The sequence below is a fragment of the Pteronotus mesoamericanus genome, unplaced genomic scaffold, assembly GCF_021234165.1.
Source record: "Pteronotus mesoamericanus isolate MK-2021 breed Mesoamerican mustached bat unplaced genomic scaffold, CSHL_Meso_final contig_24, whole genome shotgun sequence".
Classification (NCBI taxonomy): Eukaryota; Metazoa; Chordata; class Mammalia; order Chiroptera; family Mormoopidae; genus Pteronotus; species Pteronotus mesoamericanus.
In genome coordinates, this window is record NW_026555100.1 from 22,873,551 (window position 1) to 22,898,556 (window position 25,006).

General features: G+C 36.0%; 1 protein-coding gene across 2 annotated transcripts in view; it reads right to left on the bottom strand.

The window, feature by feature from the left end:
* PRKG1 (protein kinase cGMP-dependent 1) overlaps positions 1 to 25,006 on the bottom strand; it is a 1,177,478-nt gene that overhangs the window by 321,668 nt on the left and 830,804 nt on the right. The window lies entirely within an intron of this gene.

Here is a 25,006-nt window from a genome sequence, read left to right on the forward strand (position 1 = left end):
TGTATTAGATAATCAGACATTTGCTACTGGGTATCTTCTCTGATCAAACTGAAACACAACAAAAACAGAAATAGTATCTGTCTTGTTCAACACCTGTGTTTTTTAGTGACATACAAATAACAGCCCAATAGCATGTGTTGAACAAAGACAGGAAAACATAGATGTGGGAATGCTTCCTAGTACAGTTACAAGGATCAAACCAGACAGAATGGAGAAAGGAGCCAGACTCATAGTAGACACTGAAAAAAATGATAATTCTCTTCCTTTCACCCTCTTCTCTTATTTTCCTCATTGACCAGTAAAAAATAAATAAATAAACAAATAATACAAAACATTGAATGATATCAAATACACAAACCAACAAAACTTCTTTTACATATGAAATAGTAATGACTTAAAAAAAAATTCTTCAATATACAATTCTTAAAACTTCAAGGGAAAATCTAACTGGGATGTGGAACTAAATTCTCATTTAATCATACCTTAATGCTTACATAAGGAAAAATCTATACATTTGCATGTATGATTTTTAACTTTCAGAATAACTCTGGTTTGATTAGAACAACACAGTGAAAGGAACCATAACATAGTGTTTGGATACAAGCATGAAAGTTTCACTGTGGATTTTCCTGTCACTCTCACTCCCATTGCTTAGTGTAAAGCCTATTGATAAAATCCCAAGGTTTTATGCAGCGGTGTAACAATTCACACAGAACCATCTGTTCGACCAGATTTACAGCTGTGGTCTGAGCCATGTGGGTTTTGATCTCCATAAGGTAATGTATTTCAGCAGCTGGATGGAACATACCACAGAAAGAAACAGAGGAAGATAAGAGGGAGCGCTTTCCAGGAGGTATGTAGGCTGAAAAACCGAGCCCTTCCTTGTTCTTTTAATGAGCTATGTATTTCAGTTTCTTTTAAGATGGAAGAATAATTAGAATGTTCCTATCCCAGTGGGGATTTATGGAAAACACAAACTACAACTGAGGTCTTCTCACTTTATTATATTTGGCTTCACTCTTTAGATAAACCTATTACTTCTCCGCTTTGTCTACATCAAGCCATACTAGAATACTTTCATTTTCATGAGAGTGCTTATCCATAAGAAAAAAATTAATATTTGCTTGACCACATAACACTAAATAACAATAAGACATTAAGTTTTAGAAGGGCATTTTAAATAAATTATCTTTCTTAATTTTACTTTTTAATTTTTTTATTTTCAGCTTTATTGAGGTGTAATTGACAAAAAATTGTCAGATATTTAAACTGCACGCTGTGGTGGTTTTGATGTAAGTTGTGAAAAAAGTCTCCCATCCAGTTAATCTAGTGAATGAAAACATCTGTCACCTCACATATTTATTTTTGTGTGTGTGAGAACATTCAAGTTCTATTCTCTTAGCATATTTCAATTACAGAGTACAATGTTATCAACTATAGCCACTACGTTATACATTAAATTCTCAGAGCTTATTCATTTATAGCTGAAAGTTTGTACCCTTTTACCAGCCTCTCTCTTTCTGTTTCCCCTACCCCTCAGCTTGTGGCAACTGATTTTCTGCTCTAGGAGTTTAACTTGTTATTTACACTCCATGTATAAGTAATGACATGAATCATTTCTTTCTGTTTTACTTCACTTAGCTTAATGCCCTCATGGTCCATTCATGCTGTCACAAACAGCAGGTTTCCATCTTTCTCAGGCCTGAACAACATTCAATTGTGCGTATATATACATATCACAATGTGTTTTTTTTTATTCTCACCCAAGAATCAACAATCAATGATGCTTATTGATTTCACAGAAAGGGGAATGGAGGGAGAGAGAAAGAAGAAGTTAAACACTGATGTTAGAGAGAAACATTGGTTGGTTGCCTCTTGGAGGTGCCCCAGCCATGACTGAACCCGCAACCTAGGCATGTGCCCTGACCAGGAATCAAACACAATCTTTTGGTTTATAGACAAATGCTCCAACCAAGCGAGCCACACCAGCCAGGGCTATAGAGCACTGTTAGGTAGAAGTTCAGGAGAAGGAGGAGGGGTGGGAGGAAGTCCATAGTACTTGCAGAAAAAGCTCATAAATAACTTTGATTATCTGTCTCTGGCCACGTATCTGTATTTCACAGGACAGCAAGAGGTGGTCTGGAACAAGATAAAAATCTGAGTTAACAGACCTCCACCGATAATTATGCTTAGGAGGTCACCCCCTCCCTTGAAGGAGTATGCACCACCTTCTGCCACCAAATCAATATGTAATTCCCTCACTCCGCCCCATAAATTATATAAATCCTCAGGACCAAGAATCAGACTGCCTGTACCTTTGTCACTCACCTCAGCTAGGCCCATTCTCTTCCATGACAACTTATCACTAATAAACTTTGCTTACATACTAATTGGCGTGCTGATCTGTGATTCTTTACCACATCAGCAAGGAGTGAGCTTCCCACAACGTGATGATGCTTTACAGTTTTAAATACGTCCAAAACATTCAGCAGCATTTACGATTAATAAAAATTAATCATTATTTTTAAAAGAAATACTTTAAAAATTGAGACTAACAACTGAAGCAATTCTAGATCTAACAAAATAAAAATCAATTAGCAGAAAAATATGTGGCTTTGAGATAGGATAGTAAAAAGTTAGGAAAATTCCTTGGCAATTGGAATAGAGAAACGGAAATAGCTGAACACAATCGCTGAGCAATTTTCAACCAGATACAAAGGCCACCTCCCTGGAGATAACATCTAGGCCTCATTGTGTTTCACCTCTAGGCCTTGAAAAGCAGCAAAACCAGGTGGGAGAGGCTAGAGCCAAGTGCAGTGACTGAAGACGCTCTGCCCTCTCACTGACCCATCAGAGGAGACCATGACCCTGAAAAGGCACTTCTGGAGAACTGATGAATATTCTATGTTAACCCTCCCTTGAAACTTTCCCTAAGATTCCCACCTGCAAGAAAGAGATAAAAGCCTCAAGACAAAGGACCTCAGAGGCGAGCTCTCCCTCTGGGGAGCAGCGGTGCCATTTTTCTTTCCTTCCTCTTCTTTCCTTTTCCTTCCTCTTCTTTCCTTTTCCTTCCTCTTCCTTTTCCTTCCCACCACCACTTCTTTCTTCACAGGCACGCATCTCCTAAACTTTAAGACCATGGGTAGCTGGCAGCTTGTCCCAGGCTAATCCCTGAACCCAGCCATAAGGCCCCTTTTTTTGATTTCCCCCATGAGCTAAGACATGCCAGCCTAGGCTCTTCTGTGGCTTCTATAAGCCTTTTCTTGCCACTTGGGGCAGGCCCATCTTCTCCCTTGACGATGTACTAATAAAACTCTTACTCGTCCACTTTTGTCTCACTGATCTGTAATTCCTTAGTGTGACAGTGAGAAGTACCACGCTCCAGTAACAGCTTCACCTTTATAAATTATTCTGAAAATATTTTTGTATCCATCTTTAAAATTTGAAGTTTTCTATAAGTTCTCTCATGCAATTAATGGGCTAAGAATTGTTGGTCACCAATAGCTTGAACACCAAGAACAGAACAACTGAGGCTATTCACAATTTGCAATTCTAGCCATGAACTACCCTGGTTAAATTTTCCCAAACACATCAAAAGACATTAATTTAGACTCCACCAATCTCTACATATGATAACTCAAGATGAAGTTTTCTATGAGTTAGAAAACTTAGGACAAAATAATTATAAGAACAAACTTCCATAAAATGTTTAAATAGTAAAGAAGAATATTTTCACTTACATAAACATAGCAATTTACATGTTTATTACATCTAATTCTTACAGATCTATAGAACATTTTCGTTCCCTAAGGACTTGCAATAGGCCTGAAGTTACTGAATGCCTGTGAAGGTAATATTAAAAAGATGCTTTAATGTGCGGAACATTTCCCTTGGAGTGCCCAATCAAAAAAAGGACTCAAAATCTGTACTGATAAGAAGGGAAGATGAGATCTGAGTGCTTTCTATTTGTTAGGCACTGAGCTAAGGGTATTTTAGGTGATGTAAATTTTATTTATATTTTACAACAGCTTTATCAAGTAACCATTATTACTGTCAGGGTTTTGTAGATAAGACCACTGGGATCTTGAAAGTCTGTCTGAGGTCACATCACTCAGCATGGGTGAAGAAAGGATGGAAATTTCTGTCTAAATGATTATGGAGCTACTCACTCACTGAGCTACACACTTTATAGTAAAAGCATTTAGAAGAACCTCATGTAAATGTCAAACCAGTGCTACATTCTTTTAGGTAATGATTTAAAAATGAATCAATAACATTAATAACATTTGATTTAGTGACTTCATTTATGAACAAACTTTTTTACTATGAAAAATGTCAAATAAATTAACATGCTAAAAGAATAGTTTCAAGGATCACCTGGATTCTCACCACCTAAATTTGTAGCTGTTAACTCATGCCATCTTTGCTTTATTTACCTTCAATCTATCTATTTTTCTATATGTGTGTGTGGATAAATAGACTTTATAGTCATTTTTGATGGAATTTTTTAAAGCAGATATCAAACTTCACCCCTAATACTTCAGCACACACACTCTAAAAATAACATGTTCCTAAATAAATAACTCTAATACCATTATCATACATAAGAAAAATTAACTACAATTCCAAAATATCTAATATCTATTGTTAGCAGCAAAATGGCACCAAAATATAACTGGCAATTGGACCTCAGTTCGGTAACCTCAGCACTTGAGTTCTGGCTAAGGCAGAACTCAGAGCCAAGACTTGAATGTAAGCAAAAGTTTATTTAGAAAGTCACAGAGGTAAAAGTGAGCCAACTAGGCTCTGTGGGTTCCAAAAACAAGTTACAGAGGCAGAAGAAGAGCTCTGCTCTTGGACCTTAGGAAAAAGAAATGCAGAAAGAATGAGCATGCAGGAAGGAGAGGCGGAAAGGCTTAGGCATGCTCTGGAGAGAGAGCCCAACCAGAGAAAAGAAGGGGTGGGAAAAGGTGCAGGTGAGAGTGTGTGAGAGAGAGTGAGAGAGAGGGTAAGAGGGTGAGAGAGAGAGTAAGAGAGAGCTGAGTCCTCCATCCTGAGTTTTTTTATCCCCTTTCTAAAGGCAGGGATCTTAGGGGAGGTCCCCGGGGAGGATCTCAATAGAATGTTCATCAACTTTCCAGGTGTGCCTTTCTGGGTCATGGTCTGTACTGATTGGTGGGTCTAGGGGAGAGGGTCATTAGCCATTGCATCTGGTTTTGATGTCACCATGGCATTACTCCACCTGGCCTTGCTGCTTTTCCAGCCCTGGAGCTGAAGCACAGGTGAGGCCTAGATTTTATCTATAGTTTGACCAAAACTCTGTTCTGCAGTCAACTGACCCAAGGCTTTGTTCCTAAGATTATCTGAAGCAGGCCAGAATGTCACGGTCTTGAGGGCTTAAAGCTTAAGGGATTGGTCATGCAAGGGTTTGAATGGGAGTTGTATGAAGCTATTCTATGGTCCCTTTGTTCCTCCTCTAAGGGGGCCTACCACATGACTAGTGACATGACAGGGAAAAGAGAGGTCAGGAGAAGATCCAAACCCCAAGATCAGGAATATGAATGATCAGGGGTCTAAACTGCACAACCAGCAATATGCTCAGAAAGGAAACGTTACCTTGGGGGCAAGGACCCACACTACAGTTGTACCCCTGCTGGGCACCCAGGGCTTTCTGTGCTGGGTGACCTTCCATGACTGGTCCGTTGTCCTTGCTCGGCTCATGTCTATCTAACAGCCTACTACAATTCCATACTTAAATAATACCTAGGGTTCAATTTCTTTATCCCCCCGCCCCCCACCAAGGATCAATAAAAATCCATGCACTGCTTTTGACTGGAACGTTTCTCTAGGCTCTTCTGCTACACAATCTTCCCACCTTTCCCCCCATTATTACAATGACTTTTTGGGAGATGGAATGCCCCAAATTCTGAATTTGTCTTAGTGGTTTTATTGTTGGTAATCTACTGTATGAAAATTAAAAACTAACAAAGGGAAAAAATAAGTACAAAGAATTTTATTATAGCTATGTAATAAAGAAAAACTGAGCCTCTTGTAGAATAACATGACACCAGCAGCCGTCCTCCAAACGTGATCTGAGAGCCCAGGATTTCCCAAGACCCTTTCAAGGGGGTCCTCAGAGTCAAAACAAATAGTCTGAGTGGTAATTTGCCTTTTTCACCCTTCTTCTATCACATGGGTACAGTAGACTCTTCCAGAGGACATATGACATATGATGACATCATTACTTTGATGACTAATGAATGTATGCTGCTATGTTCTTATGCTTTCTAGAATTTTTTAAGGTATAATAGGTTTATGATGTGTGTTCTACTTAAAGAAATTAACTCAGTTGAACTGTTCTCCTAATATTTAGTTATGTCTGCTATAATCTCTGTCACCTTATTATCATTTAAAAATCATTCTTTTGAACTTCTGAAGTTTCCCTTCTGCCTAAATGGAAAAATAGTAAGTAAATATATCTGGACATTATGTGTTGCAATAATAATAATTTTATATTTTTTCAAAAAACATTAGTAACTTTTTAAATTTTATCTAAAACGTACAATCTTTGAACTTAATTATAATGATCAATATAAAGGATTTAATAAAAAGTTTATTTTTTGTATTTTCTTATTTTTAAGGGAAGATAATTTACTGGAAAAGGGAAATTATAAGACTCTTACTCTCCAGCTATAGCTGCCAACTTCTAAGTCTAAAAACAATGAAAAATATAAAAAGGACACATCAGAGAGATTCCTGACTCATGGAGGAGATAAATCTAGTCCAAAGAAATTTGGAGACATTGGAAATAAGAAATAGAAACTCCAACAATCAAAAGCCCTGGATCAGAAGGCTTCACAGCTGAATTTTCTGAACATTCTAAGAACATGCCCTCTCTTTCTCAAACTATTTCATAAAATTCAAGAGAAGGAAGGCTCCCAAATTCATTTACAAGGTCAACATGAACCTAATTCCAAAATCAGATACAAACACCTCAAAAGAAAAGAAAAAAGAAAATTAAAGGCCAATATCCCTGATAAACACACAGACACTATAAAGTCTTCAACAAAATATTAGCAAACCAAATAGCAATGCATCAAAAAGATCATTCACCATAACTGGGATTTATTCCAGGAATGCAAGGTTGATACAACATTCACAAATGAATAAATGTGATTAATTACATAAACAAAATGGATAAAAACCAAATGATCATATCAATAGATGCAGAAAAAGCATTTGATAATGCTTTTAAAAGCATAAATAGGTGAAAGAGCACCTATTTATGATAAAAACTCTCAGCAAAGGAGGATTAGAGGGAACATACCGGAATATAGAAAAGGCCATATATCACAAAAACCACGGCCAGCATCATACTTAATGGGCAAAAACTACAAGCATTCCTCTTAAGACTGGGAAAATGACAGGGATATCCACTTTCACCTTTCTTATTCACCATGGTACTGGATAGTCTTAGCCACAACAATAAGAAGAAAAAAAGGCATCCAAATTGGAAAGGAAGAAGTAAAACTGTCATTATCTGCAGATGGCATGATACTATATAGAGAGACCCCCAAAGATTCCACCAAGAAACTACTAGAACTGATAAATGAATTCAACAAAGTAGAAGGATACAAAACTAATGTCCAGAAATCAGTTTCATTTTTATATGCCAATAACAAACTAACAGGGAAATTAAGAAAACAATCCCATTCACAATTGCTACAAAAGGAATAAAATACCTAGGAATAAACCTAACCAAGGGTGTAAAAGACTTGTACTTGGAAAATTATAAGACATGGAAGAAATTGAATAAGATACTAATAAGTGGAAGCATATACTGTCTTTACGTATTAACATCTCTAAAATGTCCATATTACCCAGAGCAATCAGTGCAACTCCAATCAAGATTCCAATGATGTATTTCACAGAACTAGAACAAATATTTCAAAAATTTATGTGGAACCACAGAAGGCCTTGCATTGCAAAAGCAATTCCCCACCAAAAAAACAAACTTGGAGGAATCACAATACCTAATATGAAACTATCCTATAAGGCCATAGTAATCAAAACAGCATGAAACTGGCATAAAAACAGCCACATAGATCAATGGAACAGAAAAGACAGCCTGGAAATAAACCCACACCTTTAATGTCAATTAATATTCTACACAGGAAGCAAGCATATGCAATGAGATAAAGACAGTTTATTCAATAAATGGTGCTGGAAAAACTGGACAGATACAAGCAGATAAATGAAACTAGACCACCTCCTTATACCACACACAAGAATAAATTCAAAATGGATCAAAGACTTAAATGTTAGACCTGAAACCATAATAATTATAGTAGAATGCACGGTCAGCAAAATCTTGGACATTGCTCATAGCAATATTTTATCAGATATATCTCCCCAGGCAAGGAAAATAAAAGAAGAAATAAATGGGACAACATCAAACTAAAAAGTTTTTGCACAGCAAAGGAAATCATCAACAAAATAAAAAGACAACCCACAGAATGGGAGAACATATTCACCAATACATCTGATAAGGGGTTAATACCCAAAATTTATAAAGAACTTAAAAAACTCAACATCAAAACAAAACAACAACAAAAAAAGAAACACAACCCAATTAAAAAATGTGCAAAGGACCTGAATAGACAATTCTCCAAAGAGGACACACAGATGGCCAATAGACATATGAAGAATTGCTCAATGTCACTAATCATCAGAGAAATGCAAATTAAAACCACATTGAGATATCATCTCACACCTATCAGAATGACTATCATCAATAAATCTAAAAACAAGTGCTAGTAAAGATATGGAGAAAAGGGAAATCTTTGGCACTGTTGGTGAGAATGCAGATTGGTGTAGGCACTATGGAAAGTACCATGGAGAGACCCCCAAAAATTAAAAATGCATTTGTCTTTCAATCCAGCTATCCCCCTTCTGGGAATGTCCAAAGGAACCCAAAACACTCATTCAAAAGAACATAAGCACCCCTATGTTCATGGAAGCATTATTTACAATTGCCAAGATATGGGGGCAGCCCAAGTGTCTGTCAGTAGATGAGTGGATAAACCACAACTGTGGGACATTCACGCAACGGTGTACTACTCAGCTGTAAAAAAAGGAAGAAAATCTTACCCTTTGTGACAGCATGAATGGACCTGGAGAATATTATGCTAAGTGAAATAAGCCAGTCAGAGAAAGAGAAACACCATATGATTTCATTCATATGTGAAATTTAATGAACAAACTGAACAAACAAGGAACATTGGGACAGACTCATAGACGGAGAGCAGGATGAGAGCTGTAGGGGGGCATGAGGGGTAGAGGGACTGAGCAACAAGGAAAAAGGACGCATGGACATGGACAACAGTGTGGTAATTGCTGGGGGGAGGGAGGTATAAGGACACTAAATGATAATGTAAAAAATATAATTGAGAATTTAAGCACTTAATAAAAAAGATGAAAATTTAAAAAAGAATAGAAATAAGGCAAAATCTATCCTTCCCTCAGCATTATGGATGCTAATAATTTACCTTATTGTTTTATACAGCAGAACATCTTAAAAATAATATCATGCCAGTTGTGATATCACTTTGAGCCAAATTACTCAGTTTTAAGAAATGAATATTGAGTTTTTAAAAAAACTCAAGACACGATAGAGTTTTTAAAAGTCATAATATTTTTGGTACAGCTTTTCAAATCAGAAATGAAAGAGTAAGTGAAGCATTTTACAGGGTGAATTTTCATACTTCAATGACTAGAGAATCCCATAGGGTAGCTGAGAGATGTCTTGCAGAGTTGATTCTACTGAATGCCTGCTGGGTTAAGTCAGGAAAAGAAATCATTGCACTGCCTCTGTCCAATGATACAACACCTCGCTGAATTAAAGATTAAGCTGAAAACACAAAGATGAGTTAAGATCTTACCTGCAAAATTGTACTTATGACTTGTAAATGAATTAATCTATAGTCATGGCTGGACTTGATGTTTCACTTGTAGTTATCTGGTATCAAACCAACTAATCATCAAAAAAGATAATTTTTATATGAATACTTGGCAACACACCCCATAGTACTCAGCTATTCAGCATGGAATAAATTTTTAAATCTTATGGTTTACCTGAAACAACTATGTTGACATTTGCACCAATGATACAAAAGCAATGATGACCCCTCAGCACAAATTAAGGCAGTAACACCAAACTGTTGTTTTTATGTCTTTAATCACCACATACTCACTCAGAGTAAAATTAAATAAAATGCCAATTTTAATTTAAAATGCTTTGATGAAACAGTAAAAGCTATTAATTTTACTGTTTTAACCCTCGAATATGGATATTTTCAATGTTGTATGACAAACACCAAGTACACATGAAGTGCGTCTGCTTCATACTGGAGTACAATGGTTGTCGCAAGGAAAATGACATGTAATTGTTGGAGTTGCAAGCTGACTTAACCACTCTTGTTATGCAATGTCATTTTTACTTGGCAATTACTGGCAAATTTTGGTTAATCAGACTTGAGTACTTGGCAGACCATTTTTGAAAAAGTAAAAAAAGTAAGCCTGTCATTTCAAGGAAAACAAGAGATAGTTTTATATATTATGTTGCCCATAATATAATTTGAACTTTCAAATGAAAATTAAAGCTTCAAAAACCTTTATCTGCCACTGTGGGCTAACAAATTTTTTTGAATACTTGAAGACTGTCTGATGAGATCACTGGTGATACAGATATAACAAAGGAGAGTATTTTGATATTGGAAATTTGTATAACTCAGTGAACAAGTGTTTTCCGGAAGACCAATCATGATGTTATAAAATCATGCCTAAGGATAGAACTATTCAAAGTAAGATGAATCAATGGATTTAATGTCATGAAATATAAAAAGTTCATTGATATGGTTTCTGATTCCACACTGCAACTAATCTTTAATAAATTACCATTTATTGAGTTTTGTGGTAGTATCAAATACAAATGCCCAGTTATCTGAAAAGGCCATAAGAATAGTCTTCCCATTCTCTACTGCATATTTCTGTAAGGCTCATTATTTTCATATACTTCAACCAAAACAAAAGAAATACAAAGGATGGAATGCAGAATCAGATATGAAAATCTGCCATTTTCTATTAAACCAGATACTGATTTGTAAAAAATGTAAACTCAAGCTTCCCTTTTTACTAAGGTTTGTTTTTTTTTAAATACAGCTATTTTCACTAAAAACAGGCTTGTGGAGTTAACATGCAATAACATGTTTATTTTTGATCTTTTAATGAATTAGTTAATTAATATTTTAGGATATTATCATTTTTAACTACTAATACAGTCAATATAGATTTTACCCACATAAATGGGAAAACCACTGACATACAGTGATTACAAGTGATATATTGATGAAAAGGATACAAAACGTGAAATGCTTGTAACTTAATAGTACAAGAAAAAGGTAATACAAATTACACATCTCACACAACAATTACTTTTTTTATTAAAGACCCTTACAATTATGACTAGAGAAGCTTGTAAGGAAATTGTCAGATTAACAGGGATTGTGTTAAGCACAATGACCATTAGTCTTTTTTTCTCTCTCTTCCTCTACTTTCTTACATTTTCAATTTTTCTATTTCATAAACATATTTTTATAATACCAAAGATATGAAATGCACAATTATGGTTATGACTAGATAAAAATGTACCCTAATGGGTCCATTCAAAAGGAAAGATTTCCTTACAGTTCATAAGATATTGTGGCTTAACTTATTTATTCATTAAAACTTATTGAGTGCCTGCTATGTGCCATAAATTGTTGTAGGTGTTTGGAATTCATCAATGAGCAAAAGCAAAGATTTCTGCCTATTGATCAGAGAATTAGAAAAAAATAAACATAATATATTATATATTATATATATTTATGTATGTCATATAGTATGTTAGATAAAGACAAGAGAATTTTACATTATCAAAAGTCAAGCAGGGTAACAGGGATTACAACTGGTGAAGGGGTAGGTTGAAATATTAAACAGAACCAGGATGTCCTCATTGAGAATGTGAGATTTTAGCAGAAATCTGAGAGATGAGGGAGACAGTTAACTGGAGATTTGAGAAAGAGCATACAAGTAGAGGGAAAAGGGAGGGCAAAGGGTTTAAGTACAGAGTGGATTCCAAAAGTAGCAATGTGGTCAGGGTGTCTGGAGTTCAGAGTGATGGAGGAGAGTGGAAGAGAGGTAAACCTCAGGAGGCAAGGGAGAGCCGTGACTGGTGTGGCTCAGCTCGTTGGGCATCATCAATGCACAAGAGGCAACCAATCAATGTTTCTCTCCCTCTTTTTCTCCCTCCCTTCCCCTCTCTCTAAAATCAAATAAATTAAAATCTTTTTTAAAAAAAGGTTAGCTTGCCAATGGTCTGGTATACCATTCTAAGGACTTGGCTTTAATCTGAGTGAAATGTGGAGCCTGGTGTGACATGATCTTATATATTAAAGGGATCCTTCTGTCAACTCCATAAAGAATAAACTGCAAGAGAGCCAGAACTGAAGCTGGTAGACCAGAGGAAGCCTACAGCATGACCAATGACGGCGGTTCCGAAAGGGTAGATGCAATGGAGGAGGTGAGAAGCAGTGCGGCTCTGTTACATTTCAGAAGCAGAAGCAGTGGGAACTCCTGGTAGACTGGATGTGGGATGGGAAAGAAAAAGGGGAGACAAGGTCGACTCGTTGCACTTGTAAAGAACCTAGAAAAACAGTTTAAAATGTTTTCATACTAAACAAGCAATTTTAAAAAATTTACTTAGTTGCAGAGAGTTTAATTTTATCAGAAGGTTTTAGTTTTTAAATATAACCAAAGAGTATCCAATGTAGCCCCATATTTATAAGGCAAGCTATCTCTTGAACAAACATTAAGTCTTGAAATAGTTCAGCAGGGAACAAACTGATGGTTGCCAGATAAGGGGGGGGGGTGTCTAGGAGGCTGGGTGAAAAGCAGAGAGGTATTAAGAAGTACAAATAGGTAGTTTTAAAATAATCATGCATATGTAAAATACAGCATTGGGAATATAGTCAGTAATATTGTAACAACTATATATGGTGCCAGGTGTGTACTAGAATTATATTTGTAAATCATATAATTGTCTAATCACTATGCTGTGTACTTGAAAGTAATATAAAATAATATTGAATGTCAAATGTAATTGAAAAAAAATTAAAAATCAGTCAACAATGCCCTCTACCTGGGGCAGAGCATACAGTTATATTAATTATCTTTGGGTAGCATTTGGGGAACAGTAGACTTTTTATTCTGTCTTAAGAAATAAGCTCTGTATCAAGCTTAATGTCAAGAATATTGACAGATATTGTTTATTTGTGTCAAAGTAGCTTCATACAGCTCATACCAAGTAAATAAAAGCAGGAATCTCTGGCTTACCAAAGAAATCAATTTCTATCAGTGAAGGATTAAAGGAAGGGTCCCTCTTAACCTGGCAGCTATCTGATCTTTCCCTTTGGTAACTCGTCAAAAGGTTGTCTGCCCTCAACATACTTTTCTCCCTTAATTGGATCACCTGACATTGATCTTGGTTCAGCTTGTTACGTCAATCTTTTAACTGGTCTTTCTTTGTCCCCGCCTTCCTTTACACATCACTGGCAGATTTATTTTCTATTAGCAACACTTAACCAATATCACACAATGGCTTCAATCTTTCAATAGCTGCCTATTATCTCACCAGATTATGAGAATAATAATTTACTTTGCATGTACTCTAAGAAAACTTTAAATAAAGCAAATCAGTATAGACACATGAGGGATAATTTTATCATTTATGTGATAAAATTTAAAATCACCCTGGAAGACTGTATAGTAATTAAGCATATGGGTTTAGAATTAAAGAGAATCAGACTGAATTAGGCTTTGCTACTAATTATTAGCTTTGCCTTTGGCTAGTAATTTAATCTGTCCAGGTCTCAGCCTCCTTGGCATACAAAAAGAGGGAAAATACCACCTCTTGCCTCAGGTTGTGGTGAAAATAAGTGAAAAAGGAGATGCAAAAAGTAAAGCATTAGAAAGATTCCCAGTACATAGTAAATATTCAATAAACATTAACAGACACAATTATATGCATTTTTAAGTGGTATTACTGTTTAACAACTTCAACAATCAAAATCAGCTTCTAATATGTGAGATGTGAATCTCAGTGTAGACTCACAAGGGCTGAATATACCCATTTCTTTGTTTTCTTAAAATTCTGTTTGATTTGGAGTATCAGTCATCTTTTCTCAGTGAGATATTGATTTATCACATTCATTGTTTAGCTCTCTTCCCAAGGCCATACCTGAACACAGTAGGCATGTCATGCCAAGAAGGTGAGGAGTTAAGTCTCTGACCTCCCTGCTATCAAGGTCACACAGGACCCTTGAAGTCCAATTGGCTCTCTGCTTTTGTGCCTCCAGAGGAGGAGGGAAACTGATGGAGCTGGGAACCTGGTGCTTTCCATCAGCCTCTCTTGGTGAGTTCAAGCAGAGAAATCCACTTTCAGAGAAACATCTCCAAGGTTCTCTTCTTTCTGCTTTTGACTCCAGACACTCTTTGTAATCACGTTAAATGAATTCAGACTTTACAAATAATTAAGAAGTGTCTTCTAATCTAGAAGCTTCTAGCATTGATCAAAAACTCAGATCAAGAAATGCAAGGAGCCTACAAACCTCTCTGCAAAAAGAAAAAAGGGATCATATAGGTGGAAATATTTTAATAACTTACGTTGGAATAACTGTCCTCCAGATCCATCCCTAACATTTGCAGGACCCTGATTTCCTGTGCACCTGGTACCATCCACCACAACCACCCCCACCCTACACACTACACTATCTTTTGGTCAACACGCAGACAAAGAGGTGGGGAAAAGAGCAGGGCAGGAAGAAAGGGCTGGGAGGACAGTGCAGACCCTCAAAACAAACTCAGGGCCTCTGGGCAGGAAATTCCAGGGTCCTCCTCTTGGCACACGGTGTAGAAGGGTCACAGCACATCATCTTGGTTACTCGCCCAGAGGAGGGGCACACACAGGAGAAACTAGAGGGGGATCCTTCTAAAGTAAAGGGTCCAGAGCAGGCAGCTCTGCAAACGGTACCCATGTCAGCTTCCCTGGTTACTCAACTCTTCTCCTGACCCCACTGAGCACTACTAACACTGCCCCTGCCTCCATAAGCTTTAAGCTGCGTGCCTCTTCTCACGTAAACTCTTCAAGTACATTCTCCCACGTCTCTTTATTCACTTTATATGTCTCAAGTCTAATGATTAACGTAATAGTGATTAATTAATAGTAGAAAATTTAACATTTTCTCAATGATTAAAAAGAGAAAATCTATGAAGCCAGTATCCCTGCAACAATCATATAGACAAGAGCTATAGTCTTATCAATCAGGCATCTTTTCTACCATCCTAATTCCAGATATTACGTGTAAGAGATGGGCAAATTACTTCCACGAAATACATCTTAGTGTTTTCTTCTATAATATAAAGATAATAAATTCTGGCCCAATCAATTTCACACAAATGCCATGAAATAATATGAGAGAAAGTATTTAAAATTGCTTTAATTTCAAATTAAAGCACCAAATATCAGTGACTGAGTTATCTGTAAACAAAACAAAAATTCTAAAAGTACTGTCTTAAAAACTATCTTGTAAAACTATACTATCCAACTACAAACTGTCAAATGTGAATTTAATGTTATTAAATTCTACAAATTCACCAGATTTTCCAAATTAAGTCCCAATTGCTTAGGCAGGATTCTTGGTCAGAATGCCCTCGGCCAGCTGTTTCTAAACTCTAAGTCATTAGAAAGCCAGGTTCAAGAAGGCATGGAGTGAGTTCCAAGAAATCAATGTATTTTTAAAAATTGTAATAAAATATATGTAATATAAATATCATTTTTAAGTATACAATTCAATGGCTCTTAGTACATTCATATTGTTGTGCAATCATCACCTCTATTCCACTCTAGAACTTTTCCATCCTCCCAAACTGAAACTCTATACCAATTAAACAAGAACCCTCTATTCTCCTCTCCCCCAACTACGGCCCCTGGTAATCACCATTTCTACATTTTGTCTGTATGAATCTGGCCACGTTAGGTACCTCATTTAAATGGAATCACATTGTATTTATCTTTTTTGTGATAGGCTTAATTCATTTATCATAGCATCTACAAGGTTCATCCTTGTTGCTCAGTGTATGTTTTAAAATCTACCGAGATGATTTCAGTTGGTATATGTTCATTTAAAACAATCAGAAACTCACAAACACATTCCATCTTATTTTCTGAAAGGCAGGTAAGTTTATTAACCTATATTGTGTTTTGTCAGTTTATTTTATATTTTATTTGTATTGTGATAAGAACACAACATGAGATTTGCCTTCTTAAATTTTTAAGTACATAATGTATTGTTGACTATAGGTACAATATCGTACAATATTGTACAGCAGGTCTGTAGAGCTTATTCATCTTGCTTAACTGAAACTGTATGCCTATAACTTAGCAACTCTCCCGTTCTATCTCCCCCTAGCCCCTGGCAACCACCATTCCACTCCTTCATCCTATGAATTGGCTACTTTAAATACCTCACACAAGCAAAATCATACAGCATTTGTCTTTCTGTAATTGACTTATTTCATTGACTTATTACAATATTCTCAAGGTTCATTCATGTTGCTGCATACTGCAGGATTCCCTTCTTTTGTTTCAGGCTGAATAATATTCTATTATTATGTATATACCACAGTATTTTTATGCATTCATATATCAGTGGATATTTAAGTTGTTTCCATATCTTGGCTATTGTGAATAGTGCTGCAATAAACATGAGTGCTAATATCTCTTCAAGATCCTAATTTAAATTCTGTTACAGTGCAATCTTATCCCAGAAATCCCAGAAATGGGATTGCTGGATCATTTGGTCATTCTGTTTTTAATTTTTGGAGGAACTTCCATATTGTTTGGCATAGTATCTGTACCATATCACACCCCCTACAACAGTGTGCAAGAATTCCAATTCTCCTGGGAAATAGTCCCTGAAAAGTTTTCTGTAAGTAGGTATCTCGTCTGAATAGCACCTATGCTTGTATTATAACCATACGTTGACATATTTATCTCTTCCCACTAATATATAATTCACTGAAATCCCTACTATGCAGTAACTAATAGTAGGACTTTAGAAACAAACAACAGAAAAGATGGTTTGGAATCCCAGTGCCTCTACTTCTTAGCTATATAACTATGGGCAAGTTATTTAAAGCCAATAAGCTTTTCCTTCCCTAGTCAGAAAATGAAAAACAGCAAAGTTGTGAGCAGTACTAAGTATGAAGCACTTGGCAAAGAAGCTGCCACAGGGTGCCCTCAATTAAAGGGACATAAAATTTAGCCTGCGTAATACTACTCTTATCACACAGTGTGTCATGTAGTAGGTACTCAAAGGCATGCGAGTTGGAGAAATATATTCAATAAAGCCAAATGCAATAAAGCAGTAGTGGTTTTGACCCAGAGATACTACACAGGGGTTGTGCAATGTGCACACTGTACCAAGGCATCTCCATGGGGGAGGAGCGGAGACTGAACCTCAGCCCAGCCACCCTGCGTGGCACGCATTTTGTCCTGGCAAGGGCTGCATCAGACCAGAGGACGGTACCTTATTCACAGCAACCCTGGTCTGTTCGAAGTTCTGCTTGCTCTTTATCATGAACCGCATGACTCCTTCCTTGAGGCTATTTACTCAAGAAGAATTCAGAAGAGAAAATTATTTATTGCCTGACAGAGTCTTCTTTAAAAGAAATTGTTAGAGTAGCTTTTTTAAAAAAAAAGCCACCGAAGGGCTGCTTTCAAATCCAGAAGTTTACTCTGGCACTCCTATCAAAATGATCATGAGGAAATGAGACACGAATGATATGCTTGATTAAACTACCTCTGAAATGCTTACTTGCATCTAATGCAGAACCTTACTCAGAAGACTGCACTGCACCTGGTCTTTGCTCTGTAAACCTTACAGCAGCATATGTCTGAGCAAAATTAAAATCTCATGGGTTTTTTATGGAATTAAACAAATTACAACTGACCATTAAAACTAAAAAAAAAAAAAGCACATGACTTGTAAACATTTAATGTGGCATTAATAATAATGAGCCTAAAAGGTTCTGCCTAGATTTCCTACCCAAAACCTCTTGAACCTTAGGAGGTGAGAGCCCCCGCCCCCGCAGACTAAGCCTTCTCCATGGCAGTGTTTCTCCACAAGGCGCCGTTGTCATCATACACCTCCACTGCACATGGATGCCCCACGTACTGCAAAACTAAGTGTTTAGCATCTCTCGTTCCCCATTATATAAGCATCATTCCTGGTCATTGTGACAAGAAAACATCCTCCAGCGCAATAATACCCAAGGTTTAGAACCATTGGTCTATCATTTCACAATTTCACTGAGTTCCCTACTCATTCTGTCTGAAACCTCAGACCCCTTGATAACTTGCAAAAACATGCATCTCCCAGTGGCTGGATAACTGTTGCCCAGTAACTTATACACTGAAGAGCCATCTGTTTAAAGCATTTCTAGAATTTAGCTGCCTACACATAGATAAATGGTGTCAAAGACTCTTCATTCTTGGTCTATGGCTGTGCCCCAACATATTCAAACATTATTTTTGAAATATATTACTAGACACTCCCCAACAGAGGAAAACAAGGGTTCAATAGGCAAATAAGAAACTTGAGTTATACAAATTTTAAATTTTCCTTTACTGTAGGACTTACGGGTCTTTACTTTGGAAGGAAAAATAACCCCACATTTAGAAGGCTAACTGGAGAGGTAAAAGAGATAGTATTTTCCAAACTTATTCAACCAGGTAACCTCTTAATTATTAAGGTGACAGAATTCACAGTAGTCCCTATGCTTAATATGGAATATGCTTTAGCGTTGACTCTTGGTGAATTGCTCCATATTTTTAGGATGAAAGTCAGCCATAGTCTTCCCTGACAGGCCTTGACTGATAATCTCCCACCTCACCTTGTCCCACTGCAGACTCTGCACAGACACATCTACAAAGACACAGAGTCTAGATGGCTTTCCTCGGTACTCCTGAAGAACCCCGTGTCTACTTCTGGCCTATGGATTGGATTATGATCATCACCTTATTTGTCACCTCATCCTAGGATCAAGAAACTATGGCCCATTGGCTTGCCACCTATTTTTGTAAATCAGATTTTAATAAAAGTCAACCATGCTCACTGGTTTAAGTATTGCCTACAGCTGCTTCCATAATACAGTGGCAGAGTTGAGTCATTGCAACAGACACTGCATGACCTGAAGTCTAAAGAATTTACTGTGTGTCTTGTAAAGGGAAAGTTTGCCAATCCATGTGGTAGTCTTTTATCATCTTGAGGTCAGGTACAGTGTCCAACTCCTTCAGATTAATGCCTGGAAAATGACAGGTGACCAAATTTGTTGCATGAGAAAATATTTTACTTTTCAAAATCAATCCAAGAGTATCTGACCTTGAGGTAACTGTTTTAATAAAAGTGAGGGATGAAGTATTAAGTTCAGGTCACATAGTCAAAGACCTTATTCAATGTTCCAATTGTTTTTCTTCTTTTCTTTGTTGACTTGGAAATATAGAGTCAAAGAAAATTAACTCAATAAATAAAAACCCTTGCGTAGAAGAATATAATCTAAAGATAGAACAGAATTCAAAGGTCACTTTTTAAAGCATTCTTATATATTAACTACTGATATGACCTCTTCTCCAATATCATGTTAAATCTTTTGAACATAAAGCTTTTACTTTTTCCCTTGGGAAATCATTTTTTAATACAATTTTTTAATAAGTACCTTTTCCTGGAATGCAAACACAATTTTCTTTTGTTTAATTGTACCTAAATCCATTGTACCTAAATCCTATTGTACCTAAATCCATTCTTTACCAACATATTTTATTTTCTGATTTTATAGTAAATTTTTAGAAAACATAAAAATGCAAGAAATACATTTCAATCTTAAAAAAAAACCCTATAGCAATTTATTGGAACCATTGAAAAGTAGTTTTGCTACTAAGGCTCAAAAAAATCAGTGAAAGAATCAAATCCCTGACTTTTAAGACTTAACTATAAAGCTTACCTAGTCGTAGATGGTAGAACTAGGATTAAATTATAAAATCTATGCTGAATACCTGTTAGCATAAAATTTAGGACAGAGAATGCACACAGTCACCATTACTGATAGTAATTAATCATCAGTCATATTTTAAGTGACTCCATATATATAATTGGTAAGAGTGGGACTGGCAGCAAGTGGTTCATAAAGAAATCTCTGCCACCGGGCTCTCCTTCCTACCCAGGGCCTTGGACATCCAGATCTAGAAATACCTCAGCATTAGCTTACACACACTCAATTTTAAGTCATGCATGAGAAATCAAACATAGGAAACAGTACCATAAATATCCCATGATCATACTACATTGTACAAAAGAGAAAAATAATTGGCAATGGTGGTCTGTAAAAAAAATAAATAAATAAAAAGGAGGGGGAAGAATCTTATTTAAAAAAACAATGTTTTACTTTTGCAAATTTAATTTAACTAGGGATTCTAAGTTCTGTGAAATTTTAGCCAACCCACTGAAAATAGATTACCTTAATAAAAATAGTAATTTTAATGGCAATAACAAAAATGATTCTACCTGTCAAGCACTTGTATGTCAACTGCTTTCCTTAGTGACCTTCAACAGTAAAAATAACCATTACTAACATCTATTCAGCGTGTACTATGGTTCGGGCATTATGCTAACTACTTTACAAATCTTACTTCATCTATTCCATAGAACTCACATTCTACAAAAAAAAAAAAGTAATATAATTTGTACAATGATGTATGTTCCTTTAATTATCATATATACTAATTTTCAGGCAACCTTAATAACATAGTTTAATCCTAAATTGATGCGTACTTCCTCATTATATTATATGGCTAATTGAATAAATACCATGTAGGACATTTTTGCAGTCAGGCAATGGATTATATAATCTAACAAATTAATTCATCCTTTGACTTCTGTAACTGAGGATAAATTAGTGTATTATTTTTTTCAAATTCACATTTTGATTTCTGAGGACAAAAGTTATAATCCAAAAGGAGTGACTTTGGATAGGGAATATACGAGTAAGGACAGATTAATATGAAAGGTGAGAATGAAAACTGAGGGGAGGGCCCTGTGAATCAGGAACGGGAAGTAACGAACAAACACAGCATTAAGCATACAAAGAAAATCAATTACCTTGGCAAAAAAATCAGGTCACTCTTACTTACTTTATACTGGCAAATAATATACCATTATATTATGTCATCTTTAAGCACTTAATAACTTTAGCTCAGCCTTCACCTATTTTTGTAATCATTAAAATTTAAGTTGACTATTTTAACTACAGTCATAAGTATGAGAGGCCTGTATGAGGGTATTAAATGTCAAATCAAGATTAATGGTGTCTTTTTAATGGTGTGTATTGATATAGGTGATGACCACATATCAACATTATCAATAAATGAACACATATCAACATCATCAATAATTTTTAAAATTAGTTGTTTCTATTTGTTAAGCTCAGTATTATAATAATTTAAGTCCTAGCCATGTTGTTTAGCAACTATGTGCCTTTGAATAAGAAATTAACCTTTTTTGACTCTGTTTTTTTTAAATCAGTGAAATGAAGACAATAGAACCTTATATAAACTTAGTTTTCAGTAATTCTTTATGTTCTCTCATTATCCATATCATGCATATTGGAAGACAAGACCTAAGAACTCTGGCAAAGCTTCACCTCCCTGGGTGTGAGTGGCAGAACCTTGATTCAAAGCCATAGCTAGAGCTCCAGTGGGAATTCTCAGCCAACCAGTACCTGGAGTTCATTTGCCAAAATCTCAAGACTGCTTACCCAGCAGACCTTCGAAAGTTAAATATAACTTTAACTATAATGCTCCTCCACTTCATTACGTTTCCCTTGGTCTATAGTGATGCCACAATGGAGAAAGCCAGTGGCCCTTTCAAAAAGTGAAGCTGTTTCTATGACCAACCTATAAAAGTCCCAGTAGTTTGAGATGTGAGGCTACAAGGCAGCAACAGTCATGAAAGCCTGAGCAGAAGTAGCATTAATGCTTCCGGCTGACGTGTCAACGTACAGCTTGCTGGAACGCAAGATACTGTACTTTTTCTTAAGTGGATTCTGCATTGCCAGTACTTTAGCGAGATTAATCTCACCTTATTATCAGCAATTGCAAATAAGATCTTTGATTTTTTTTTTTATGACCCAACTAAGCAGTGCTTTGGCGAAGGCACACTGTGAGTGGCCAACCCTCCTCTGACTTCAGACCTTGATTTGAACTTCAGCTTGTGTCTCCAATGACTGATGGATAATCCAAAATTAGGGTGTTGACATGAGACCCCAAGCTATGTCACATAAAAAGTACTGGCAATTCACTTGTCCTAAAAATCTACTTTAAAAAACAATCCTAGGGAAAATAACATGTACATGTGTAAATTCTAATTATACTATTTGCTGGATTCCTAAATGGTTCAGAGTAAATACTAAAAATTGATGTTTTAAAAAGACTGCAGCTTATAATGGCAATCTTGACAGATGGGTAACATATTGTCAAAGAGTAAATTTTTTGTTTTGTTTTTTCTTTGTGAAGAATTATAGCTTTAAAATATATACTAAGAAATCTTACTTAGGAAATTAACTATGCATGTGAAGACACAGCTTTTATGGTACTGTGCTAGGTTTTGAGAATTCAGAAAAAGAAAAAAAAAAGATTCATTTGATGACCTCCAGTTTAGACAGGTTATGGAGACTGATAAGTACCCAAATAGATTCAGGTTGAGAGATGTCAGGAAAGGAATTGGAAATAACTAAGGTAAGGGGAAAAAAGAAACAGATAATAGCCGGGCTTTAAAATAATAGGATATGAACATTCCAGAAACTGTGAACAGTGTATATAAAGGCACATAAGTGTGAAATAGCACATTAAATGTGGGAACTACAAGTGATCTGATGTGGCTGGAACAAGGAAGAAATCAAAGGAGACTTGAGGCGGCATGGTGAGGACAAGTCAGGAAGGGCTGTGACAGTAACTGGACTGGACTCAGAAGAACTCGGAGTGGAAAATATATCCTTTAAATCCCTGTAATTTGCTTGCAAAATGTTTATTTAAAAACAAGCATTGTATTTTGCAGGAACCTTTGTCCAATTTTATAAGAAAATACATGTAAGTCAATTTTAGGTTGTGCTGCAAAGACAAGCTGCCATTTAATAGCTTGCATGCACCGCCCCCCCTCCCCGATGTCACTCTTCACATTAGTAATAACAATAATTTATGGATATTATGTAATAACAATATCTTAGGAATTACTATGTGCCTGGCACTGTTCTCTGTTCTTTACATGTGTTAACTCATTCTAAGTACTTTACATACATTAACATCACAATTGTGAATGTTGAATTACATGTAAAGAAACTAGTATTATCATCTTCATTTTACAGATGAGAAGAGTAAGTCATGAAGATGGGAAGAAACTTACTTATCCACAATTATAGAGCTTGTCAGTTATGTTGCTGAAAGAAAGTGAAAGATGACTCCTCATAGCACTAGGAATAGTGTCAGGCATATAACAGACATTTAAATCTTAAAAGAATGAATGAATAAGTATCTCCATAATGAATTAAACATAATTTCCAAACTCTTCACCACTCCTCCCGTCAACAAGGAAAGGCTAATCTTGAATTTGGGTTAATTTGGTGACTTGATTTGATCAAAATGCCAGCTCTTGGCCCAAGCCATAGAAAGGCTGGTGGCTTCCATTTTTGGCTCTTGAAAGCCAGCAAACAAACTGTAAAGAAGCTTAGACTCCTGTAAAATGACAGAAAATTTAGAGAGAGATTGTGGAGGACATGAAGCAGTTTAGAATGTTCCAGCTGTTTACGTGAGCTCAGCTACACCATGTGGAGCACAGGTTTGGCTCACTGAATCCAGTCAACTCAGAAAATCAAGAGGAACAATATATCACCCTTGTTTTTATTTTATTCTTTCTTTAAACAATTTTTTATTAAAATATCAAACATGCAGAAAAGTAGAAATAACTAACATAAATACTCATGTAACTGTCACTCAGCTTCAACAAATATCAATATTTTGTCAGTTTGGTTCATCAGTCCTCCCATTTTATAAAAATCTTAGTTTAAAAATTTTTAAAACATAAACAAAAATAATATAATGAACTTCTCTGTACCTATCATGTGTACCTATCAGCCAGCTTCTCTGTTAACAGTTATCAACTTCTGGCCAGTGTTTTTGTGTGTTTGTTTGTTTTGTTTTGTTTTGTTCCTCAGAGATTATTCTAAAAGACTCTTGTGACACTGTTGTTTTTAAGCCACTACACTTTTGGGTGGTTTAGGACATAGACATAATCTCAGTGACAGTATATTTACTTGTCTCTTCTAAAAATAAACTTTTGTCATAATTAATGACTATCACTGAACTGTTTTCTGCACAACATCCTAATTTTTATTCTTGAATAATGTTTGTAACTGACAAAAGCTGCCTTCTTTTTTTATTTGCCAAAATAAAAGAACACTTGAGTTTCAGGAAATTAAGTTTTCAAAGGAAAACTTTTTGTTTTAAAATGGCTTTTTTCCCTAAGTTTTTAAATAACTGACTCACACAATTCTTCCCCTATGTTTATTTCCTCTCCTGATCTTAAGGCATTTTACCACCTGGAAGGCCAAATGGGCTAATAATAGGAAGACTGTAACACTGGAGCAGCCATAATACTATGCAAAAACTTACATAAACACAATAGGTTCTTTTCAAGATACATTTTTATCTCACCCAACTCCATCTTCCCACACATCTGCCAGTGGGAACATGCTGCCAGTTTTCTTTCAGAGAACACCTGTGTCCTTTAAATCTCCCGAACCA